General features: G+C 35.5%; 1 protein-coding gene across 6 annotated transcripts in view; it reads left to right on the top strand.

The window, feature by feature from the left end:
• The first annotated feature begins 494 nt into the window (after window positions 1–494).
• Window positions 495–23,921, top strand: part of lingo1a (leucine rich repeat and Ig domain containing 1a) — a 107,265-nt gene continuing 83,838 nt past the window's right edge. For 4 of the 6 annotated variants that reach the window (XM_077210252.1, XM_077210257.1, XM_077210253.1 and 1 more), the window contains exons 1-4: window positions 495–725; window positions 12,758–12,842; window positions 12,988–13,188; window positions 13,331–13,390. The gene's annotated coding sequence lies outside the window, so the exon portion shown is untranslated. Of the gene's footprint in view, window positions 726–8,226; window positions 8,242–12,631; window positions 12,843–12,987; window positions 13,189–13,330; window positions 13,391–23,921 lie in introns of those variants that run through there. The other 2 variants (XM_077210256.1, XM_077210255.1) reach the window with 2 other exon arrangements.

The raw sequence follows: 23,921 nt of genomic DNA on the forward strand, positions 1-23,921 counted from the left end.
ATATCAGAAACCTTCAGCAGATGATTTTGTGAAATATATGATATAGAAAAAATCTGTATCTTGTCCTAAATATATATTTTTTACATGTTCATCAGTTGTATAAACGAGTTACTTGCTGCTAAGGCCTACTTGCTAAAAGGTTCCTTTAGATGTAACTTCATAACGACATTCAGTAAGTGTTTTTGTATTCTGAATACATATGTAAATCCATTATTTTTAAAAGATGTCATACAAATATTTCACTTTAGCTTACATACGTCTATGTGTGCTAACTAGTTATATTATGTTTCTGCTTAAGTATTAAACTAAAAATGATAATTATATAAAATGAGTGATAATTTGTTGTATGTTACATTACTAATTATATTAGCAGTTTATAAAATTGCAGTAACTACAACTGTGGCAAAACATGCACTTATACCACATTCAACACTGTAAAACACAGTTCTTCGGGTTTGTTCCTTTTTTGTACGCAATCAAAAAAACACCAAATTTCAGCGTACAGTTTTGTGATGAATTTTCTCTTGTAGAGATTTGTAGAGGATGTGAAAGCTGAAACCCATAACAGCAGTGTTTCCTCCCCAAACGCAGTCAGAGATGGAGTGCAGATGAGAGCAGACAGGTGTCCTGAAGCTCTTCAAGCAGCAGTCGCGGGGACTAAGGATCAGACAGGGGTTCAGATCGCATCGGCCCGGCCGCTGGAGCCTCGTGTTCAGAGAGGACAGGTATCTCTCTACATCCGACTGAACAGCACACAGCTGCCTGCAAACACGACAGCGGAGTCACTCCACACTCACATTCTCTCACATCTGTCCTCATCACTGGAGCCCTGGATCATAGTCGTCTGCATTTTTAGGCTCACAAAAAAGATTTTCAAAACTGAGAGCGTTAAGGGATGCACCAATTAAAAAGATCCTCTTGCTTTAATGATAACAATTTATATGTTACACTGCCGTTCAAAAGTTTTGGATCGGTGCGATTTTTAATGTTTTTAAAAGAAGTCTCTTCTCACCAACGCTGCATTTATTTGATAAAAAAAAATAGTAATGTAGTTAAATTTTTAATTATGGTTTTCTATTTTAATATATTTTAAAATATAATTTATTTCTGTGATCAAAGCTGAATTTTCAGCATCATTACTCCAGTCTTCAGTGTCACATGATCCTTCAGAAATCATTCTAATATGATGATTTGATGCTCAAAAAACATTTATTATTATTATCGATGTTGAAAACAGTTGTGAAATATTTTTTTTTCAGGATTCTTTGATGAATAGAAAGTTCAAAAAACAGCATTTATTTGAAATAGAATCTTTTGTAACATTATAAATATCTTTACTGTAACTTTTGATCAATTTACTTCGTTCTTGATAAATAAAAGTATTGATTTATTTTATTTACTTCCCTCAAAAAATAAAATAAAAATTCTTACTGACCCCAAACTATTGAAAAAAGCTTAAAACTACTTACAAAAGCTTTCTGTTTCAGATAAATGCTGTTCTTTTGAACATTCTATTCATCAAAGAATCCTGAAATAAAAATGTAAATAACTGTTTTCAACATTGATAATAATGAGAAATGTTTCTTGAGCATCAAATAATCATATTAGAATGATTTATGAAGGATCATTTGACACTAAAGACTGGAATAATGATGCTAAAAAAAATTAGCTTTGATCGCAGGAATAAATTACACTTTACTATATATTCACATAGAGAACAGCTGTTTTAAATTATAATAATATTTCACAATATTACTGTATATCTACACTTGCTTACATTTGTGCTGAAACTGTATTTAGGTGCTGTATCAGTGCATTTAATATTTAATTTTGAATATCAATTTACAATTTTATTTCCATCATTATGTGTAAAACATAATGCCTTTTGAGAGTGTTTTTGCTGCCTCAGACGCACACCAGGTGTGAGACCAGTGTTATGAATCACCACACAGAGGAGCAGCGCAGACTACTTCCTGTCTCACACTATTCACACTTCCTGTGAGTTAAGCTTTGTCTTCCAACGCACATTTAATGAGATTCCCTGCCTCTTGAGTCACTTTTACAGTCTGTGTGTGTGTATCTGCTGTAAAACGGGCTATATTTATATAGCATATATATATATGAATATTCTCCCTGCAGATATGCTCGAACTGTCTTGCTGATATCATACGCGCATTTTCCACTAATCCGCCTTCTCGGAGATCAGCGAACTGAACTAACCAGCGATGCTGATAATTAAATTGGTTATTTAAAGTTATTTTTAAGGTTCAGGGGTGAAGGTGAAGCTAAAACTCTTATTTGACAAATTTCACAGCTCATGAATAAAAATGAGCCTCAAACATTGTAAGGCTGTTTTGCTTCTCGGGGTGCAATCATGTGCTTCTCCGACCTTTATGAACTTAATGAAGTTTAAAAAATAAACTAATTGACGGATAAAAATGGGCTTGCATTTCAGAAAGCTGATAGTTTCAAGGGAAAGCGAATTTTTTTGATTTTGTACCATAGTGGTCAGGCTTTTTCAGTAAAATTTAACATCCTTTACACAAGTTAAATTAAATTGAGAAGAGAATTTACGTAGCTTTAGAAGCTTTTTTTTGTATTTTTTCAGTCACTTTATGTAGATTTATGGGAACTTGTTCAGTTGGAATTACACAAATATTTTAAAAAAAGGAGATATTAGAGTTTTGCATTCACAAAGGATGTTATACGTCAACCACTTGGCTTTCAGGGCCGTAAGGCTGCTGATGCTGCACTTTGTCTCATTTACAAAAAGAAAACATTGACTCTCCTACTAGTCATCTATTTTCTGCATGACTAGTCAACCACTATAATGTGTAGTCATGCATGGCCTAGTACATATTACATGCTCTTGATGTAGTATGCAGTGCACAATATGTCTGAAAACATGTAGTTCAAGCAAGGACAACATGGGACTAAAATATGCACATGATTGAGTGTAGGTGTGCTCTAAACACGTCTAAGTCTCTTTCATCAAACCTGTTCCAACGCTCCGGTCCAATTCTTCAAACGCTTCTCTTCCTTCAAGTGTCACAAGAGAAAATATTCTTTTTCATGTTTTCTCCTCACCTCACTGGTAAAGACCACGTGTGTGGGGAAAAAAAAGCAGACGGGTTTATTAGTAATATGTTATTTAGAACTGTCATGACACGACGGTGCATCCGGGTCCGGAGAGGATAAGAGTGCCATCTGTAAACACCAAATCAAACTGGCCTTTCATTACATGTTGCAAAACCTGCATGCGTAAGCGGTCTACTGCAGTGCAGCTAAAGAAGTGTGTACGGACGGGATTTGGAAGCCATGTGTGTCCTAAATCCCAGAGTTCCTGTATTGTCTCTGCTAGTTTGGCTGCAGGAGATGTTTGTATTTAGCTCCCACGCCGAAAACAAGCTAGATTTACTTCTAGGGTGTCGATAACACTATTACTCAGGGCCTGTTCATTTTTGCGGCTTGTTAATTTAAAGTTAATTGTATTTGCTTAACTAGCAAGTCCTTAATTATGCATCAATTTAAAAACTCTTCTCTATTCCAATTTTGATACCACAGCTGAAACTACTTGCCTTTTCAGTTATCCAGTCAAGAACAGTAAGCGATTTGTTCTTGGTCCTTTTTAAAAAAAATTAACCTTAAAAACACAGACAGCACCAGAAATATTAGTCTGCTGTCACTTTAAGGCCGTGTGTCCACCAAAGCATTTTTAGCCTGATGAAAACGTCTAGTTGTGGGTGATTGAGAGCACTTTGGCGGCAAAGTGTTCTCTCAGTTGAAACGCTTTGCTCGCTATGATATAGAATATCCGTGGAAGTTTTACCAGTATCTCATTTTACAGGTAGTTTGTTTCTGTATTGTTTCTATATAAAAATTTAGATACAACGTAAAGTATTTGCTCTGGCTCTTGTTTTAAATGATTTTGTGTTATTATCCTTGTTTGTACAAGCAAAATGTGGCCTGTTGGTTGGTGTTGTAATAGTCCCGACCCTCCTCCACTGTGATTGAATGGTGCGTTTTCCAGAGTTGAACATTCTTCAACTCTCTGCGACTGGTAAAAAAATGCCGCTCAGCGTGAAATAGATGCTCAGCGCCTCATCACGCTGCTGCTGTTATAAAAACTCAGCACTCCGATTGAAAACAATTGGAAAAATACCTAAAAAGCATAAGACCAATGCACGGATCCAATATACTGATGCTGTACACATGCACTGTGTTTCTCGACTGTTTACGTTTACTCAAGCCATATCCGCCTGTGAAACTTGCCGATACAGGCATTTCTTATACAGTTTTGTGTGAAAAATCTGTTCAAGCGAAAGAAGACGTAAAACCTAAAAAATAATTACAGTATTCGCACGCTGTCTGAGACGCAACTTTCTGGGCGCGCGCTTCGGGTGTGTGTGTAACGAATTGAGTGTGACAAGCGTGTGAGTAACGGATTGAGTTCCCTTTTGCGTCTTCTTGCGCTTGAATATTTAAATTGGCAAGGCTTAAACTGAAATATAATGAAATTACTAGATGAATAATGTTCATGCTAAACTATATTTTGATCATTTTCGGTACAAAAAAATTGACTAACATTATAAATTAATATTAGGGAGATAAAAAAAACATAACAATAAAAGTGTAGAATATGGCCAAAATATAGTAAGCAGCTGTTTTTTTAGGTGCTGTATGAGTCAATAAAGTACATATGTTAGCTATAGTGACAGGACTGATTTTAAGTGTCATTGTTTGTCTGGAGCTGCTGGCGACTAACAACCAACTCTTGCTTGTATACTCCTGTGTCCTGAAAGTTCATTTTTGATCTTCCTTGACGTACGTTCATCATCTTCACTATATTTTTCGCGAAGCATTATTTTTTTATTAGTTTTGGGGGGCGGAGCAACAAAGGGATTGGTGTGTTTGTGTGTGTTGATTTCAAATGTCAACAGTGTTTCTCAGAAATTGCTTACTGCACCTTTAATTGTATTTGCTTAACTGAGTCCAGAATAGGCCATGCTGTGATGTTCCTGGGCTTAAATATTTACAGGAAAAGAGTTTTGCCCCAAGAAAAGGACAGTGTTTTTTCTTTGTTGGCACACATACACTTCCTTTAGGGAGAGAAGAGTCAGCACAAACGCTATTTAAGTGTGATATCCTCACTCTTTAATGAGTAGCTGGCAGCTTTTTAATTTTAGCGGCAAGCGTGCGGATCATAACTGCGTCTCTGCGGGGGAACTTTCCGCTGGTATTTTCGCAGGATAACCTTTGTGCTCATATCCCTGAAATCCACACAGATTGCTGTGGTGCGTCAGGTCTGTCAGAGTGCCTCATTGCCGCTCTCATTATTAAGGGCTGATTAGAAATTTGTGGTCACGATTAAATGTCAGCGAAAGGTCAGGAATTGTTATGCAAATGCTGAACACAAAACATTGTCAGCGTTCGGCTCACTTCTTGAGGTCTGTCATCATTCAGGAGAGGAGGAAAGACCTCGGGGTTAAAAAACGTCCGTCTCCGTTCGAGCGGCGAATAAGGCAACATGTTTTCTCTCTGTTGACTGATAAGTGCCCCTGTATACATCTGATCATGTTTTCACATGACTTCGAGAGATCCCGTTGTATTATACACAAAGAAATGTGGGTGGATACAGACACACACATGTGTATGTTCTGAAGGACTAGACTGCTGCTTTTGAATGCTTAGATACACACTGAACAATAATACGGTGGAAAGCCTCTTCTGCTGTGCGTGTCTGTGTTTGTGCTGGTGTTCATAAAGCCAGCGGCTGCGGTGAATCAGTCATTTTGTGTCCCTGTGAACATGTCAAAATATCTGAATAACAAAATCAAGTTTTTATTTCATTAAGTGTCAGCTGGAGTAACAAGGCTGATACATAACATCACAAGCATCTGATACCTATATTTAGGTTGCTGTTGTTTTTTAAGTTGGACAACATAGAAAATATTTAATGTTTTAAAATGTAAAATATTGCAGTCCATAAATGTGTATGATATTTGATCAAATATAACGCATACAACACCTTTCAAAAGTCTGGGGTCGGTAAGATTTCTCTTTATGCTCACTAAGGCTGCATTTGTTTGCTACCAAAGCAGTAAAAACTGAAATATTGTGAAATATGTAATTTAAAATGTAATTTATTCCTGTGATGCAAAGCTGAATTTTCAGCATCATTACTCCAGTCTTCAGTGTCACATGATCCTTCAGAAATCAGTCTAAAATGCGGATTTGCTGCTCAAAAACAATTTTTATTATTATTATTATCAATGTTGAAAACAGTTTAATATGCTGCTTAATATTTTTTGTGGAAACCGGATTTTTTGATGAGTAAAAAGTTAAATGTTATAGATATCTTTACTATCACTTTTTAACCATTTAATGGTTCCTTCCTGAATAAAAGTATTAATAAAAGAAAAATTTGCTGACCTCAAAAGTTGAGCAGTAGTGTATGTTATTTTAGAATATTTTATATTCTAGTTTATTTACAAAATGGTTAATACTATTAAAATTAAGAATAAAAAATTATATTTTGCAATATTTTCTTTTTCCTACTATTTCTTTTCCTACTATTTTTTTACAAAAAATATAAAATAATGCATGAACAAAGTAAATATCATGTGGATTTTGGACCAATGAGGTTTCACTGTGGGCGGGGCTACAGAAACAGAAGGCATGACATGACATAAGACTGAATTTATGAAAACTGCTAATTGAGTCTGTATATTTTTCCTGTGACAGTGTATTGTGTAGACAGCTGAGATTTGGTTTCCTTCCAAAACAATGGTGTTTTTAATCCCTCTGACACATTTGCACATCTGTGGGCTGATCTGTGATATTTATCCGCTCTACAGTGGCTGTTATGCGTATCAAGTGGTGTAATGTAGTTTGACACTGTGGCTCGACGCTCACGTCTCCGCTTCTGGAGTGGGGCTCGGGAACCCTGGTTTCGTGCTGTTGAATACATTTTCTCAATTACCCGACGTTAAATGAAGGGAGCTGCGAATTTAATATGTAAGAGCATTTGATGGTGAGAGTAGCATTACACTTCATGCACTAGTTTAATGGACAAAATGTGTTCTGCTTTTAAATGATACCTGGAGAATAGAATACCTGGAGAAAGATCTCTGAGAAAGCATACCCATTCATCCCATTGGCACGTCATTCTCTAAGTTTTGAATTCAGTTAGTTTTTCCCATTATAGTCTATATGGTACAGTGAAACATTTACTGTATTGGCAGCAAACTGTTCTAGCAGAACCTCATGGCTGTGTCATAACTTCCTTACACCTTTTGATAACACTCTGAATAGATATGCTGTTACAAACATAGTGGATTTTTTGTCAGTTATGTAATTTGGGTAATGTATGTGATGTGATGCGATGTTATGTTATATGTTACGATGCTATGTGATGTGATGTGATCATATGATATCAACTCAAGTCACCCTTATTTATATAGTGCCTTTTTCTAGACAGATTGTTTCAAAGCATCTTTAGTGAAAACAGGAAATTAATGGAACAAAGATTGTTTTGGCTGAACAGCAGATATATGTATATGTTATGATATGATATGTCATATGTTATTATACGATACGATATGTATATGTTATATGATATCATGATGTTGTCATATTTTATGATATGATAAGTCACATGTTATATGATATATCATGATGTTGTCATATGTTACTATATGATGTCATATGTTAAATTATATGATGTTGTCATATGTTATGATATACGATACTATATGTTATGATATAATACGTTATTTTTACTCTGCTAGTTATTCGATTTACTTTTTACTACATGGTATTGGTACAGTAGGTAATTATTTAACTTTATACGGTTTTAACATTTCAATGACACAATAGAGGACAAATGTTCTTTAATGATCTAGATTATTAATTACTTGTTTTTCTTTTTCTTTTTTTTAAGCAGCGTTCAACCAGACCAACTGTGACCTGGTTTAAGACTCAGTGCTGGTAACTGGATGGTTGCTCGATTGTTCTCCACAAGGAGCAAACCATGAGCCATTACCATTGTGCCGTTGAGCAAGGCTCTTAACCTCAGGTTACTCCAAGGGGATTGTCCTTGTAATAAGTTCATGGCACCGTTCTACTGTCAGAACAAGTGAAAGTCATGGAAATTAAAGTAACCGACCTATTCTTAGTTCGGTTCTTCTTCTTAGTATTCTTAGTAGAGATTCTATTCTTCTTCAGGTTTGCGACCTGAACGTAAGTGTTGAAGACTAATATGTTAAAATTATGAACATAATGTATACATAAAATATATATTTGTTATATTGTACTTTTGGTTTTTATTTTTTCTATACTTTACATATATGATGATTTAAATCTATTTGATTGGTCAGATGGCCCGGTCTGTTGTGATTGGTCGGAAATGAAATTTCCGTAATTTCAGCTCCGCATCTTCCAGCAATATTACACACTGCATGAAAGGTAATATTTGAAAAAGCATAGGGACAATTTTCTCAACAGAATTTCCTGAACGTTTATCAAGAATCAGCCTGTTTCATGCATGCAAAAAGGACACTCTGGTCATTGATAAAAGTCTAGATTTTGGTCCATATATTTGTTGTCAGATGCGATGAACTTGGGAATAGTTGTCTGCTACATTCCCTTACAACTGGAAAAGAAATAGGCTCCATCTGCGTTGTAAGTGGCCAGTTTTGGCAATACGCCACTGCTGATCTTGTATTCCTCAGCTAGTGCATCGTTGTACCAAACTGCTTAAATGCTTTTTGCATTAGAGATGAAAGAATTCCCTGTGTCCAGCGCGCCTGTGGAAGTCAGAGTAATAAATTAGATATATGATGACTAGCATTTGGCCTCCAAACTGCTGTATAATACATGAGCTGGGTTTCATCTGTGCTCTTTTCTTATTAGCATTTGCTTATTAATGAATTATTTTGCTCGATTATGCTTGGAATTTCTATTTTCTATTTTTCCTATCAAACAAGAGCACTTTTCACACTTGAAATCGCTACTAACCTCATTTTACTGAGGGGTTTGTAAATGTAAGGAAGCATAAACATTTACACAAAGCATTTTGAATAACCCGTAAATGTTTTTAAAATTGGTTAAATGATGCAAATGTTTTATTTATATTTAGGTACGATCAGATCTCTGTCTGATCATTTGAACCAAAAATAATTTTTGAATCAGGTTTACTAAAACCAAAATCATAAAAAAACTGATATAAAGTATAGAAAACATGTATTTTATTTCAGGAAGTTGTCAAAACAACATTTCTCTCTTTTTTTTAAAATGTGTATAAAGAGTTTATAGTAATTTTTTTTTCAGTTTTACTTATTTTAGTACATCAAATTAAACTATTCATTTATTAATTAAAACTGAAATAAAAATGTATAGAAATAAAAACACTCTAGACATAGTAAAAAAATGATAAAAACGACAAAAAAAAAATTCTGAAAATGGAAATATACTAAAAACTAATTGAAACTATTTTAAATGAATAATACTACTAAAATAACTCATCTGGACACAAAACGCATGTTAATGCCAGGTGTGCCGAAAAGGGGTGTTGCTTTTTGAAGTTTGTGCATGTAAGTGTTCTGGTGATGTGCTAATATTTTAAATAAGGGTACGCCGTTTGTTGTGACGTTTGCTGAAGCGTTTCAGTTAGTTTTTACGTTCTGCTCAGTTCTTGAACGTTTGGCTGCAGCTCTTGAGTGTGTCATGATGCTGGACATAGCAAAAGTCTGAATGTGTTCATGCATAAAACCCCTCTGTACATTAGTGCACTACACTAGAGAGTCCATAGACGTGTGTGTGTGTGTGTGTGTGTGTGTGTGTGTGTGTGTGTGTGTGTGTGTGTGTGTGTGTGTGTGTGTGTGTGTGTGTGTGTGTCTGAATACTGAGAGAATATGACACAGAGATCAGGTAACTGTTGAGGGTCATTGCTGTTAGTCATTTTCTCTTACAGCTCTGTGGTGCAGGTTTTTTCAATAACGCTGTGGGGACTCCGTTTTTGTTCCGCCCTGAATATTTCTATCCGTGGTCCCTTGTCCTGTGAGAGGACCCTGACACTGGGCACAACAGTGTCTAGTCCTGCAGATAAGACCTGCTGCTCTGCCTCGCTGTATGCTGTCTACAGCCTAACAAAAATGAGACTGACTGAATTTTAAAACATAGATCAATCTTGAAGTATTGATACAGTGATTGGTACATACAGTACATTTTTGACTAATAATTTTCATGTTTTAGCATGAGAATTAAGTTTATTATTATTAATAAATTTAATTTCATTATATTAATTATTTAATCATTATTATTAACCTTTGTGCTGCTTAATATTTTTTGGAACCGATGATATTTTTTTTAGGATTCATTGATGAATAAAAATTTGAAAAGAAAGACATTTATTCAAAATAGAAATAATTTGTAACATTGATAATAAATCAGCATATTAGAAGGATTTCTGAAGGATCATGTGACACTGAAGATTGGAGTAATGGCTGATGAAAATTCAGCTTAATATCACAGAAATAAATTATATTTTAAAGTATATTATAATAGAAAACCATTATTTTAAATTGTAACAATATTTCAAAATATTACATTTTTTTCTGTATTTTTGATCCAATACATTGATGAGCATAAGATACTTCTTTCAAAAACATTAAAAATAGTAACTTTTGACCGGTACTATATAATAAAAGTATATATTGACAAATTATTATTATTTTATGTATCTATTTATGTGGTGTGTGTGTGTGTGTGTGTGTGTGTGTGTGTGTGTGTGTGTGTGTGTGTGTGTGTGTGTGTGTGTGTGTGTGTGTGTGTATACAATATATATATATATATATATATATATATATATATATATATACTACCATTTGAGAGGTTTGACTCAGGATTTAGGATATTCATAGGACTCATAGGATTTTAATATTTGTAGTTAAAAATAATTGAATAATAAAATATTTGATATGAATTTAATTTTAATATGGAAGTAATGATATTATTATTGGCAGTGTATTTATCTAATGGTGTGTATTTCTATATGCAGATGCGAAGTTTCTCATTTACATATGCAATTCTTCCCACATACACAAGAAAGTGTGCGTGCGTGCGTGCGTGCGTGCGTGCGTGCGCGTGCGTGCATGCGTGTGTGTGTGCGTGCGCGTGCGTGCATGCGTGTGTGTGCGTGCAAATTACACTTAAGATTAGAGGATCTGTAGAATTCTGTACTGACATTTTTGACATCCATAATCTAATAAACTCAGAAAATCCATAGCGCACACACATTTTTTTCATTTTTTTTTATATGGAACTGTTTTTGTATCGGTTATTTTCACGACTGAATCAAATGTATTTTCAATAAATATTATTTTCTTAAGTAATACTGAGTCAGGCATTTTGGAAGACAAATTTTGACATTTCTAAATTAACTAGTATCATTTCAGGCAGACAGGAAGTATAAAATGGCAGTTAAAAATAGAAACGCACACATCCAGCACTGTCTTATTGGCCAAAACGATTGATCTTATAAGGCAGCATAATTTTGCTGCCTACTATTTGGAGCGGGCTAACGTCTGGAGCTTGCCTGTGGTGCTTAAAAATGCTGTGTAGGCAGGCAGCTCCATTGGGTTTGGAGCGGAGCCATTCTCTCCTGTCAGATGTCTTTGAGGAAGCAAATAGGAGAGCAAAGTGACGTTTTGTTACACTAAATGAAATGAGAATGGCAGCGGGATATACGGCCGATAGCGCCCAACGCTCCGGCTCACTCTTGAGTGCCACTGACATTTCCAGCGAATGACGACACAGATGGGACTGAAGCCGGTTATTAGTCTCTGCATGTCTGCATTTATGGCCATTTCAACGCTAAATGTCAATTATCATTGTGCTCCTATTCGTCAGCTAACCTTCACTTCTGAGCATGAGCTCTCTTTATCTTTTCACTGCTGGACTATTATGACAGCGTGAGTTCGTGGAATAGTTGAAAGGGTTGGTTCACCCTAAAATGAAAGTTCATTTTCCGACCCTTATGTCGTTCTAAATTGAATTTTATATTTTCTGTGGACAACCAAAGATGAGTATTAGAAGAACATCCTAACTGTTCTTTTCAATATAATGAAATTAAATTGGCCTGTCAAGCTTAAAAATAACAAAACACCACTTGTCAAGTCAAAGTCTTCTTTATTTTTATACCGCTTTATACAGTACAACCAAGTTTCCCAGTTGCTTCACAGTGCTAGATAGGAAAATAATGATCAGTGAAGCAAACGGAATTCAATTCTGCTGTTAAAGGATTAGTTCACTTCAGAATTAAAATTTCCTGATAATTTACTCAGCCCCCACGTCATCCAATATGTTCATGTCTTTCTTTCTTCATTCGAAAAGAGATTAAGGTTTTTGTTTTGAGATTCCAGGATTTTTCTCCATATAGTGGACTTCAATGGGGTCCAACGGTTTTTGAAGGTCCAATTGCAGTTTCAATGGGCTTTACACGATCCAAGCCGAGAAATAAGGGACTTATCAAGCAAAACGATCAGTCATTTTCAAAAAAAAATAAACATTCATATACTTTTTAACCACAAATGCTCATCTTGCTCTAGCGATGCGCCACGCATTACGTAATCACGTTGAAAAGCTTCCCATTTTGGAAGCTTTGTTATTAAGAATGTATGGTAATCATTTAGCACTATATCTGAAATTTTGTGTCCATTTTTTTTTTTTGTGTGTGACCACTTTCATTTATTCAAAGGTACAGGAGAAAATGGACAGGGAATTAAATGGGAACAGGAAAGTACACAAGAAGAACTATACATCACTGCTGAACTGACATGAAGGTACATCTTTCACTATCAGTTTCAGTCCCATTCCATAACCTTCCATAAATTCAACTACACTTGATTCAGTGTTTATTTATTTATTCAACAAACCAGTTTTTTTAGTTTTTTTATGTATGGGAATCAATATCATGGTCTGATGTAGGGAGAGTTCGGAAAGAAGGCGTAGTTCAGCTGGAAATCGTCCACCTACGCTGCTTATTCCTGGCCTGCGCTGTTTCTAAAACAAATAAAAGTCTATTTCTGATTCCCGCGGCGTACAATAATCCCGCTCATGTGGAGCTGAGGCTTTTCCAGTGAGGAGTCATTTGAGGAGAGAAGGATTGTATTGCTCTCTGCCTGAGAGGTAATTAATTTCAATTCCATTCATTTGTCTCTTTGCTTGACATTTTAAGCACTGAAACTGATGTGGAGTTTATATGGATTAATACCCGGCTCATTCCCATTGTGGCATTAACCTGCTTTTGTGTATTATCTGAAGAAAACAGTCCCGGACGCAAGCGCGGATGACCCACATCATTACCCCGAACATGAACAAACATTTACAGGTAATCTCAAGTTAATGTGACATCTGATATTCATTTACACAAGTGCGGCCTGTTGACTGTCCTTCACAAGGAACCACAAAACAATAGACCATTGTAAAATTTAATAAAGATGCTTTTGCTGTCAGTACGCACACCATCTTGCTGTCTAAATGAGAAAACGGAGCAATTGTAAAGTTTCAAAGCTTTTGTAAGGGTAATGGACATGGCAGTTAACATTTAAAGGGGGTAGCTCACCCAAAAATGCTAATTCTGTCATCATTAATGCACTCTCATGTTCAAAAAGGACTCAAAAGCATCATAAATGTTGTCTATATGACTCATTAGGTCTTCAATCAAAAGGATTTGTTTACAAATCGTACTGATTCGTGAACAGACTCACTGAGTAGATTGTTAACTGCTGAGTCCAAATTGGTCAGATTCATGAATTAATCATTCTGACTGGTTTTGTGAATTAAATCAAAAGATTCATTAAAAAGATTGACTCAAATTAATGGTTTGTTCAAGAATCTGGTAAAGTTGGTTCTGTGGAACACTGTGACCAGATCATTGAGTCAGTTAGTTTGAGAACCAAATCGGTCTGATTCATGAACAAATCATTCAGACTGGATTTGTGAATCGAATCAACAGATTATTCACAAATCGGACCGATTTGTTTCTAAAACTCAGACTCGACTGTCAACCACTGTCACCAGATCATTGAGTCCGAATCAGTCAGATTGGTGAAATAATCATTCAGACCGGTTTTGTGATTCAAATCAATATTTAAATTCATTTGTTTTTTCGAACCGACTAAATTGAGTGTGTTCACTGTGAACAAATCACTGAGTCAGTTAGTTCAAGGACCAAATATGCCAGATTCGTGAACGAATCATTCTGATCGGTTTTGCAAATTAAATCAATGGATTCATTGAAAAGTGCTTCACTCATCAATTAAGTGCCGCTAGTTCTTCTGTTAACGTGTGAGACTGGATATTTAAGGGAATAATGACTTCAATTTCAGTCTGTTTATCACACAAAACTATCGTATGTCTTCAGAAGACTTGAAATATAGTGCATATGGACTAGTTTCATGAAACTTTAAAGGTGCATGGAAGCTTCGAATTATAATTGTATGAAAAACATTGACCAGTACAGCCCTCAAAATATCTCTTTTTGTCATTCGGATTAGGAACAATATGAGGGTGAATAAAGTATACTAGAATTTTTTTTTTTTAAGTTTTTTTTTTAGTTTGAACTGCCCATTTAATTTTGAAAAGGCTGCACAGGGACTCTCAGCTCTGACCAGGGGTGGTTTGATCATTATTCCTTGTTTATTCATTCTGAAACAGCCTTGTTGGGTTTTTCCAAGGTCTGTGTGGATGAATAGAGGCTCTCGATGGGAGAGCATGAGTGGATCAAACCCCTCTGGGTGTTGAGAGGCTCCTCAAACAGAGACCAACAAAAGCTTAATCAAATGTTCTCCCACCCAAATACCACAGCCCTCCAAAAAAACACAGGGTTATTATAAAAAATGTATTTATTATAGTTTTTATTTTGCCTGGCATTGGTTGTCAGTTTCAGTCAAGTTTTAGTGTTGCATAAAAAGTTTTGATTTGTTTTTAGTTTCACTTGGATGCAGAGGAGTCTTAGTTTTCGACCACAAACTGTTCCATCTGCCTATGATGACGCATACTTTATCAGAAACTGTTTCTTTCTTAAAATAGTACCAAAGTTTGTTTAATTTGTCGAATTCGCATCAGAAGAACAGTGCTGTACATGCTGAGTAAAATGCAAGTAGCATCACTCTGGGGCACTTTCAGCAGCATGGATTGATTCGCTGAGATCTCGTGTAAGCCTCTGATGACCCCCAACAAATACTCAGTTTCTCTAAAGTTTGCGAAGTTCATGGCATAGAATCTTTGAAATATGTTCAAGAGTTTTGTTAGAGGTCTTTTGGGGTCAACTAAATGAGACTTGAGAATTGTTTTCATAAAGACGGCGGCATTAATATTCGTTCTTAACACTTTGCTGCAAACTGGTTTATTATTGTGTCTAGTTTTATTTATATATATTAATAATTTTAATTTGCTTTTTTATTTTTATTTTTTTCAGTTTTATTTGTATTTTATTTTGAGTGATCATAGTAGTTTTAGTTTTATTTATATTTTATTCAGCTTTAATTCACATTTATTTCAGTTAATCGACAAGGGTAACATTTGTAATTTTCATATAATTTATAATATATCAGATATATAATATCTATAATATATCATTAATTAAAATAAAGCTGAAAAATAAAATATAAATATTAAATTATAAACTAAAAAACTAAGCTGAAAATTAGAAATTTTACCCAATATATATATATATAGTTGTAGCACCAGATTACACCAATAGCAAAATAAAAACATCAAACTTAGAATATTAATTAACTAAATTAGGTTTTATTGTAATTGTTTAATTAAAACATTTTTATATAAGAAAATATAATATAAAAACAAGACATTTTCTCTGTATTAAAGTCCCCCTGTGGTGAAAATCAAGCTTTTAATGTCTGTGTGGTGTTTTAAATGTGCTTTAAGACAAACCATGTGCAAATTCATGTCAACACCATTGCTGAGTATTTTCTCTTTAAAGCTGCAGTGAACCAATGACAGTATCAAAAACACGGTTTGAAATCGCTGGTGTTTCTGACATCACAAACTACTTTGTAACCAATCATTTCAACCTGTGATCATCAACGAGTGGATCTCTGAGCTGGAGTGAGTGAGTGGAGGCGGGTCTAATTTGCGTATTCATAGAGCTGTATATACTTAATGAGGCAAGGGTGTAGAGTTACATTCAAGCTAATGTCATGCATAAAAAAAAGATTTCAAGGAGAAAAACGTTTAAACATGTCATTTTGATGATCAAAGATGAGTTTTAAGGGATACAATTAGGGCCTGAAATTAACACCTGACCAAGCGCCAAATGCGGGTGAATTTTGCAATTGGCGGGTAAAACTGTCAATCTACCTGCCACGTTGGCGGGTAGCCAATGAGAATTGAGTGATTCATTAGTTTTTTTTTTTTTTTGGGGTATGTCCGATAACATCAACAATTTTCATTCAAGCAGCTGATTTCTGTGAATGCATGTAAAACGAAATGTATATTGCAGCACAGTATTTACATTAACGACGATTTGAGACAATAAATGTACATTTAATGTAAAACTATGTAAACGGCGCTCTGTGGTGTGGCAGGATTTTGAACAAGGTCCTGAGCTGTTGCTGGGCGCCGCGGACAGACGGCGAAAGGTGCCGCTGGTGTGTGTACATTGATAGAAAGTAATGTGTTTGAATTTTAAAGCCGTGTTTCTGCGCGACGCGGCGCCGCGCATCCAGTGAGTGTGCGACCCCCTTAAAGGGTAAGTTCGGCGTTTTACAAGTAAAGCCCTGTTTTAAGATCGTTTCTGATGAAATCGAACGGTTAAGATAAAAATTTGGAGACATGCTGCTGTCCCGAGAATTCTAGGTTTTTGTGTTAGCGCCCCCCACACCCATTCAATGGTTTCATAGGGGCACTGGAACAATCATTCATATAAACGCATTAAACTTTAGTTTACAAAGATTTGAAACTCACCGAGTGGTCTGGGGTGTTCACTGATATGCTCACGCAAAAATCGCTGCAAAAGATGCTTTCCAACAAGTTTTATCGTAGTTTTTGGAAGAAAGTCCGGTTGTGAGGCGTGGGAAAAATATTGCTAACACAAAAACCTAAAATTCTCGGGACAGCAGCATGTGTCCAAATTTTTACTTTACTTGTAAAACGCCGAACTTAAGAGTTATTATTACTTATAATGATTTCGTTAATAACTTGACAGCACTTACAGTAAATGTGTATTCTTACAAGTTAAAGAACAATGTTTGTGTGTTTTCTATTTTTCACCTTTATGAGGCAAAAAAATAATAATAATAATAATTTTGGCTGGTAAAAAGTTACTGTGGCAGGTGGTCAAAAAAGTTAGTCAGACCCTGGATACAATTATTGACTACAGGGGGACTTTAACATTTATTTTTTATTCGTGTGAGTATACATTTATAGTTTAATTTTAGTTCTCATTCTACTGCAAATTCCCATTTTTGATTATTTAAAGACAGTATTTCTCGCAACTAAGGTTACTGATAACGTGCTGCACTGTTTGGTGCAGGTTTGAGACCTAAATCCTGTGTGTGTGTGTGTGTGTGTGTGTGTGTGTGTGTGTGTGTGTGTGTGTGTGTGTGTGTGTGTGTGTGTGTGTGTGTGTGTGTGTGTGTGTGTGTGTGTGTGCTGCAGTGTCTGCTGTTGATGGATGGTGTGCTGCTCTGGCTTCAGCTGCAGTGTGCAGCGCTGGCTTCTGAAGGTGCGTGAATCTCTCTCTGTCTAAACGCCCCCTTATATCAAAGCGGCTTTCAAAAGCAGCATCTTTGTCGTATGTTATTATGATTTCCCCAGTGAAGGTGGTGTGTGCGGCTATCAAAGGACACAGCAGTGCTGGTCACACTACGCCAGCAGATGTTGTGTTTCGGATGCTGTTGCCCAGCTTGAATCACCTGTGATCTCACCAGGCCTGTGCTGTTTTTAACTGAACCTTCAATGCTCATGAAGTCAACATATAATCATATACAGTATATAATACAATCTTTTTTAAAAGTTCCCCTGTAGTCAATTATTCTATACCTTAAAACTCATCTTTGATCACCAAAATTACATATTTCAACTGTTTTTTCCTTTAAATAAAAAGACTTCATTCCTTAAAATAGCTTGAATGTAACTCTACACCCTTGTCTCATTTAGTATATGCAGTTCTATGAATATGCAAATTAGCCCCGCCTCCGCTCCCTCACTTCAGCTAGAGATCCACTCGCTGACGATCACACGTTGACCTGATTGGTTACAAGAGAGTTTGTGACGTCAGAAACACCAGCGATTTCAAACCGTGTTTTTGAGAGACTGTCTTTGGTTCATTGGAGTTTTAAAGAGAAAATACTCAGCAATGGTGTTGACTAGGGCTGTCACTTTTGTGAAAAAATCCTGTTCGATTTTTGAGACATATGTGTTCATTGAATCGATTGTAAAATCGATTTTTCCATGTCTAAAGACGTTTCCATTTTCAACACCAAATATTGGCAAATCCACGGACAACTATAACAGGCATTAGGATGAACGTAAAGAGGGCGCTTGAGACGCGCACAAGTCTTATAAATATTTCTGATGATTTATTGGCGTGAAGTTTTTTGCACAATGACAAACAGGGATTGAAATTAACACCCGCCAAATTCGGATAAAAATGAACTTTGGCGGGTTACGCTGTCATATCACGAGTCAATTTGGCGTGTTTCTATGTTTACTCACTTTGCTGGGGAAGTTCGTGTGAGCCAAATCTGCGTGGATTTAGCGCAAATACGCAACTCGTGAGTCCTCATGATATATTAAATACAGCGTATTTCTGGCTTGCTTGAACACACACGTCACTAAGCAACAAATAACGGCGCGCTTGTTCACTTGCACTGAGGTAATAGCAAATATTAAAAAGCATTTGGTTAACAGAACAGACATTGTTATTTTCCAACATCCTACATGTTCTGTGTACTGTATTAATCTGTCTACCTAAAACACATTTTTGGTTAAAAAAAAAAGGCAGTTAAAATCGATTCCTTATTTTCGTTTTCGAAACTTGTGTTGGTTGGTCCGATCGATTGTGCAATCGATTTTCGAACGTAAAGTGACAGCCCTAGTGTTGACTTATGAATTTGTACATGGTTTGTCTTAAAGCATATAAAAAACACCACATAGACATATAAACAACATTAACAGCTTGATTTTCTCCACAGGGGGACTTTAATGCATGTGATTATTGTGAAGGATTCAACATGGTATTTTCAAGGAAAAATGTCTTAGTAATGTGTCAAATAATTTTCCTTTCAGCATTTCAACCAATACTGTAGGTGTCCACAATGTTTCAAAAGTATAGGTCATTCACAAAATAATAGTAAATGCCCAATTTTCACAACCTAATCATGAAGGAAATGCCACATTGGATGTACAATTAGGCTTTTATTTTATTTTATTTTAACACCAGAATAGACCACTAGTTAGAAATCAAACTATGAATAAATGTCCTAACCTATAAAAAAAATGTCTCTCATTGAATATCCCGTTTCAATTGGAAATACCATGTCATGGAATGACAATGGGTTGCAACTGTCATTTCATGTTGATTTTCATGTCAGTTCTTTTAATGAAGTTTCTGTTAAACCAGATTCTGGCAGTGTAAGTCATTAACATTCTAACTTCTAACTGTTGTACTTGAACAGTTAATTAGCTGATTCATCAGCTACCTATTGTTCAGTAGCTGAAGTAATACCTGGATTATGTGTATTTTAATTGAGGTTAGGTCCTTGAAATAACTATATGAGGCCTTGAGGGGGGAATAACTTTTGGCTCTGTGAGCAAACCTCGCATAATACATTGTGTTAAAGCAACAGCAATGATAGCAGAAAATTCAGAATTGAAGAGTTGAAATTCATGAGTTGGTATTTGAATTAAATTGGCCACGCCCCCACAGGATATTTACTTGGAATTTGGATTACAGGAAGAGGAACTCTGAAATAAAGTGCACTTCCATCTCAGTATATCCAGGTGGCATTTCAAATAAATGTTTCAAAACCATTTCATTTTATAATTTTTTTTTCCAAAGATTGCTTTGACTAGTTTAAAAACCTAGTTAAAAAATTCAAACCATGCAGGATAACTAGATATATCTTTTTGTGTCATTAGCCAATCAGAAGATTCACAACCAATCAGATTACATTTAGTTTGTATGTGCTCCAGGAATAGAGGGAGGAGAACATAATACTTTTCAATTTTCCTGACCACTATGAATCTAAAAATGTCTTCAATTCGTAGTTCAAATTCCACCTATGTTTGGGAGAAATTGTGTATTTAATGCAAAAATAAAGGCTTTTTTTATTAACCATTTATTAACCTGTCTTAGCTTACTGGTTTTTATTTTTAACGAAAGCAGCATTAGATACAGACGTTTTCAAGCTTGAACTGTATAAAATGTCCCTTATGCACGTAACACGTGGTTAATTTTTCATTTCAATCTTCTAAGACACAGGTATATCTCAGATCACTAGAGATTTGGCAGACATTTCATCTTGGATGACCACCCTTCATTTAAAGCTGAAAACCAAGCTGTTCTTCAGGCCAAAAGCGATCCTTGCCAAGATCCGGCCATCTCTGTAGACGGCTCAATCATCTGTCCCTCAGAAAGCCAAAGACCTTGGCATTACAGTGATGAGGATCTGGCACATGTACCCAGTATATTACAGCCCTGACTTTCTTACCCTGTCTGTCTTGTCTGTCTGTCTGTCTGTCTGTCTATTTTTACATTTATTTATAGTTTGTTCTACCTATCCTTTCTGTCTGCCATTCTATCTATCTTTCTATCAATATGTCTGTCTGGCTAGCATTCTATATCTATCTGTCTATCTTTCTATCTATCTGTCTGTCTATCTATCTATCTGTCTACCTGCCATTCCATATCTGTCTATCTGTCTGTCTATCTATCTGTCTGTCTGTCTGTCTGCCATTCTATATCCGTCTATCTGTCTGTCTATTTATCTGTCAGTCTGTCTGTCTGCCATTCTTTATCTGTATATCTGTCTGTCTATCTATCTGTCAGTCTGTCTGTCTGCCATACTATATCTGTATATCTGTCTGTCTATCTATCTGTCAGTCTGTCTGTCTGCCATTCTATATCTGTCTATCTATCTGTCAGTCTGTCTGTCTGCCATACTATATCTGTATATCTGTCTGTCTATCTATCTGTCAGTCTGTCTGTCTGCCATTCTATATCTGTCTATCTGTCTGTCTATCTATCTGTCAGTCTGTCTGTCTGCCATACTATATCTGTATATCTGTCTGTCTATCTATCTGTCAGTCTGTCTGTCTGCCATACTATATCTGTATATCTGTCTGTCTGTCTATCTATCTGTCTGTTTGTCATTCTATATCTGTCTGTCTGTCTGTCTGCCATTCTTTATCTATCTATCTATCTATCTGTCTGTCTGTCTGTCTATCTATCTGTCTGTCTGTCTGTCATTCTATATCTGTCTGTCTGTCTGTCTATCTGTCTGTCTGTCTCTCTGTCTGTCTGTCATTCTATGTCTATCTATCGGTCTGTCTATCTGTCTGCCATTCTATATGTATCTGTCTATCTATCTTTCTGTCTGTCTGTCTGCCTGCCATTCTATATCTATCTATCAGTCTGTCTGTCTGTCTATCTATCTGTCTGTCTGTCATTCTATATGTATCTGTCGGTCTATCTATCTGTCTATCTCCTATCTGTCTATCTGTCTGTCTGTCTGTCTCTCTGTCTGTCATTCTATATCTATCTGTCTATCTATCTGTCTGTCTGTCATTCTATATCTATCTGTCTGTCTATATATCTGTCTATCTATCTGTCTGTCTGTCTCTGTCTGTCATTCTATATCTGTCTGTCTATCTATATGTCTATCTATCTGTCTATCATTCTGTCTGTCTATCTATCTGTCTGTCTGTCTGTCTCTCTGTCTGTCATTCTATATCTATCTTTCTATCTATCTATCTGTCTGTCTGTCATTCTATATCTATCTGTCTGTCTATCTATCTGTCTGTCTGTCTGTCTCTGTCTGTCATTCTATATCTGTCTGTCTATCTATATGTCTTATCTATCTGTCTATCTGTCTGTCTGTCTATCTATCTGTCTGTCTGTCTCTGTCTGTCTGTCTCTGTCTGTCATTCTATATCTGTCTGTTTATCTATATGTCTATCTATCTGTCTATCTGTCTGTCTATCTATCTGTCTGTCTGTTTGTCTCTGTCTGTCTGTCTATCTATCTATGTGTCTGTCTGTCTCTGTCTGTCATTCTATATCTGTCTATCTGTCTGTCTGTCTGTCTATCTATCTCTATCTATCTGTCTGTCTATCTATCTGTCTATCCGTCTGTCTATCTGTCTGTCTGTCTCTGTCTGTCATTCTATATCTGTCTGTCTATCTGTCTGTCTCTCTGTATGTCTGTCATTCTATATCTGTTTATCTGTCATTCTATATCTGTGTGTCTGTCTGTCTGTCTGTATATCTGTCTGTCATTCTATATCTATCTATCCAAAAACTTTAAACATTTGTTTTTCTGGGTAAACATTTTAAATATACATTTATATACATTTGAATTCTTCGTTTAATTCAAAATCAGATAGCAATTCTTATCCTGTTTGCTACTTCAATTAAAATAGAGAAATTCCAATCAATTCAGTTTTGGCGCAAAATCCAAGAACCATAATATACCCATCATCCTCTACCCGACTGCAGTCTAAGTGCTTTGTCTTCAGTTGGTTCAGGTATTATTCTATCTATACGCATCTTCTACTGTAAATGCTGTGAAAGTTCAGGTTGTGGCAGCTGCTCGCGTTCATTCTTCATTCTATTAAAATAAGAAGTGATTGTAGAGCAGAAAATGTATTTACAGGGATGTGATTGTTGCATTAAGGAGTCGCACAAGCATTAAGGAAGCGCCAAACTGCTTATTCCTTTTAAAACAGGGTTCTGCTCCACAGAACTATTCATTTATTCATCATGTAATAAAGTCAGCCTCTTCTGTGAATGGTTTGGCTTAAAAATGGTTCATCAGAAAAGCAGGCCTCTGACAGATCCTGCTCTAGTGCTGTGTGTGTTGAGCTCTGTGCCAAAACTATGAGATAACGAGCCCCCTGATGATCATTAGCTTCAATGACTATATAATGAGCCTGGAAAATATGCAGAGGTCAGAGAGGAAAGCCTCTATTAAAAGCATTATTAAACCACAAGGGTCAAAGTTCAGGACGACGAGAGTTGAGGAGTGTTCTGAGGTCCGGTTAGAGGAACTCAATGGTCAGCTGTCACAAGCTGCTCTTCTATTCACAGTTCCTACGCAGGATTCGCTGCTCACTACACGTTGAGTAGATATCTCCTTTAAAGGTACATTTTTTAGTGGTTGACATCAATTGGCTCTCTGTTGCAGTTTAATATGCCGAAATGTGGACCGAAATGCTAATGTGGGCGTTCAGAGTTTGAATCGCAGTTTGTTGCACTTCCTATTGTTATTTTTTTAAACATATGCATTAACATTTGTCCAAGAAGACAGTTAAAAATGTATTTATTTTTGTTTGTTTATAATAAATATTTAGATTAAAATATTAAATATTTGTTAAATAAATGTGTAAATTGTGTAAACACAGATAAAAAAAGTGTATATATATATAATTTTTGTATTCAGAATGTTATATATTTATATTAATTCATATTCAAATAATTGAATAAATATTCATATAAATAAACATTTATTTTGAATATTAAATATGTATTTTAAATGAATACACATTTATTTATTCATTTTTAATTTATATACAAATATTAAATATATTAACGTTAATATTTATTGACTATATACACATATTATTTATTCAAAATTGAATATATTTAAATTAAATATTAATATAAATATATATTGA

Source organism: Siphateles boraxobius, unplaced genomic scaffold, assembly GCF_051911475.1.
Source record: "Siphateles boraxobius isolate OS27281-9 unplaced genomic scaffold, OSU_SipBor_1 65, whole genome shotgun sequence".
Taxonomy (NCBI): Eukaryota; Metazoa; Chordata; class Actinopteri; order Cypriniformes; family Leuciscidae; genus Siphateles; species Siphateles boraxobius.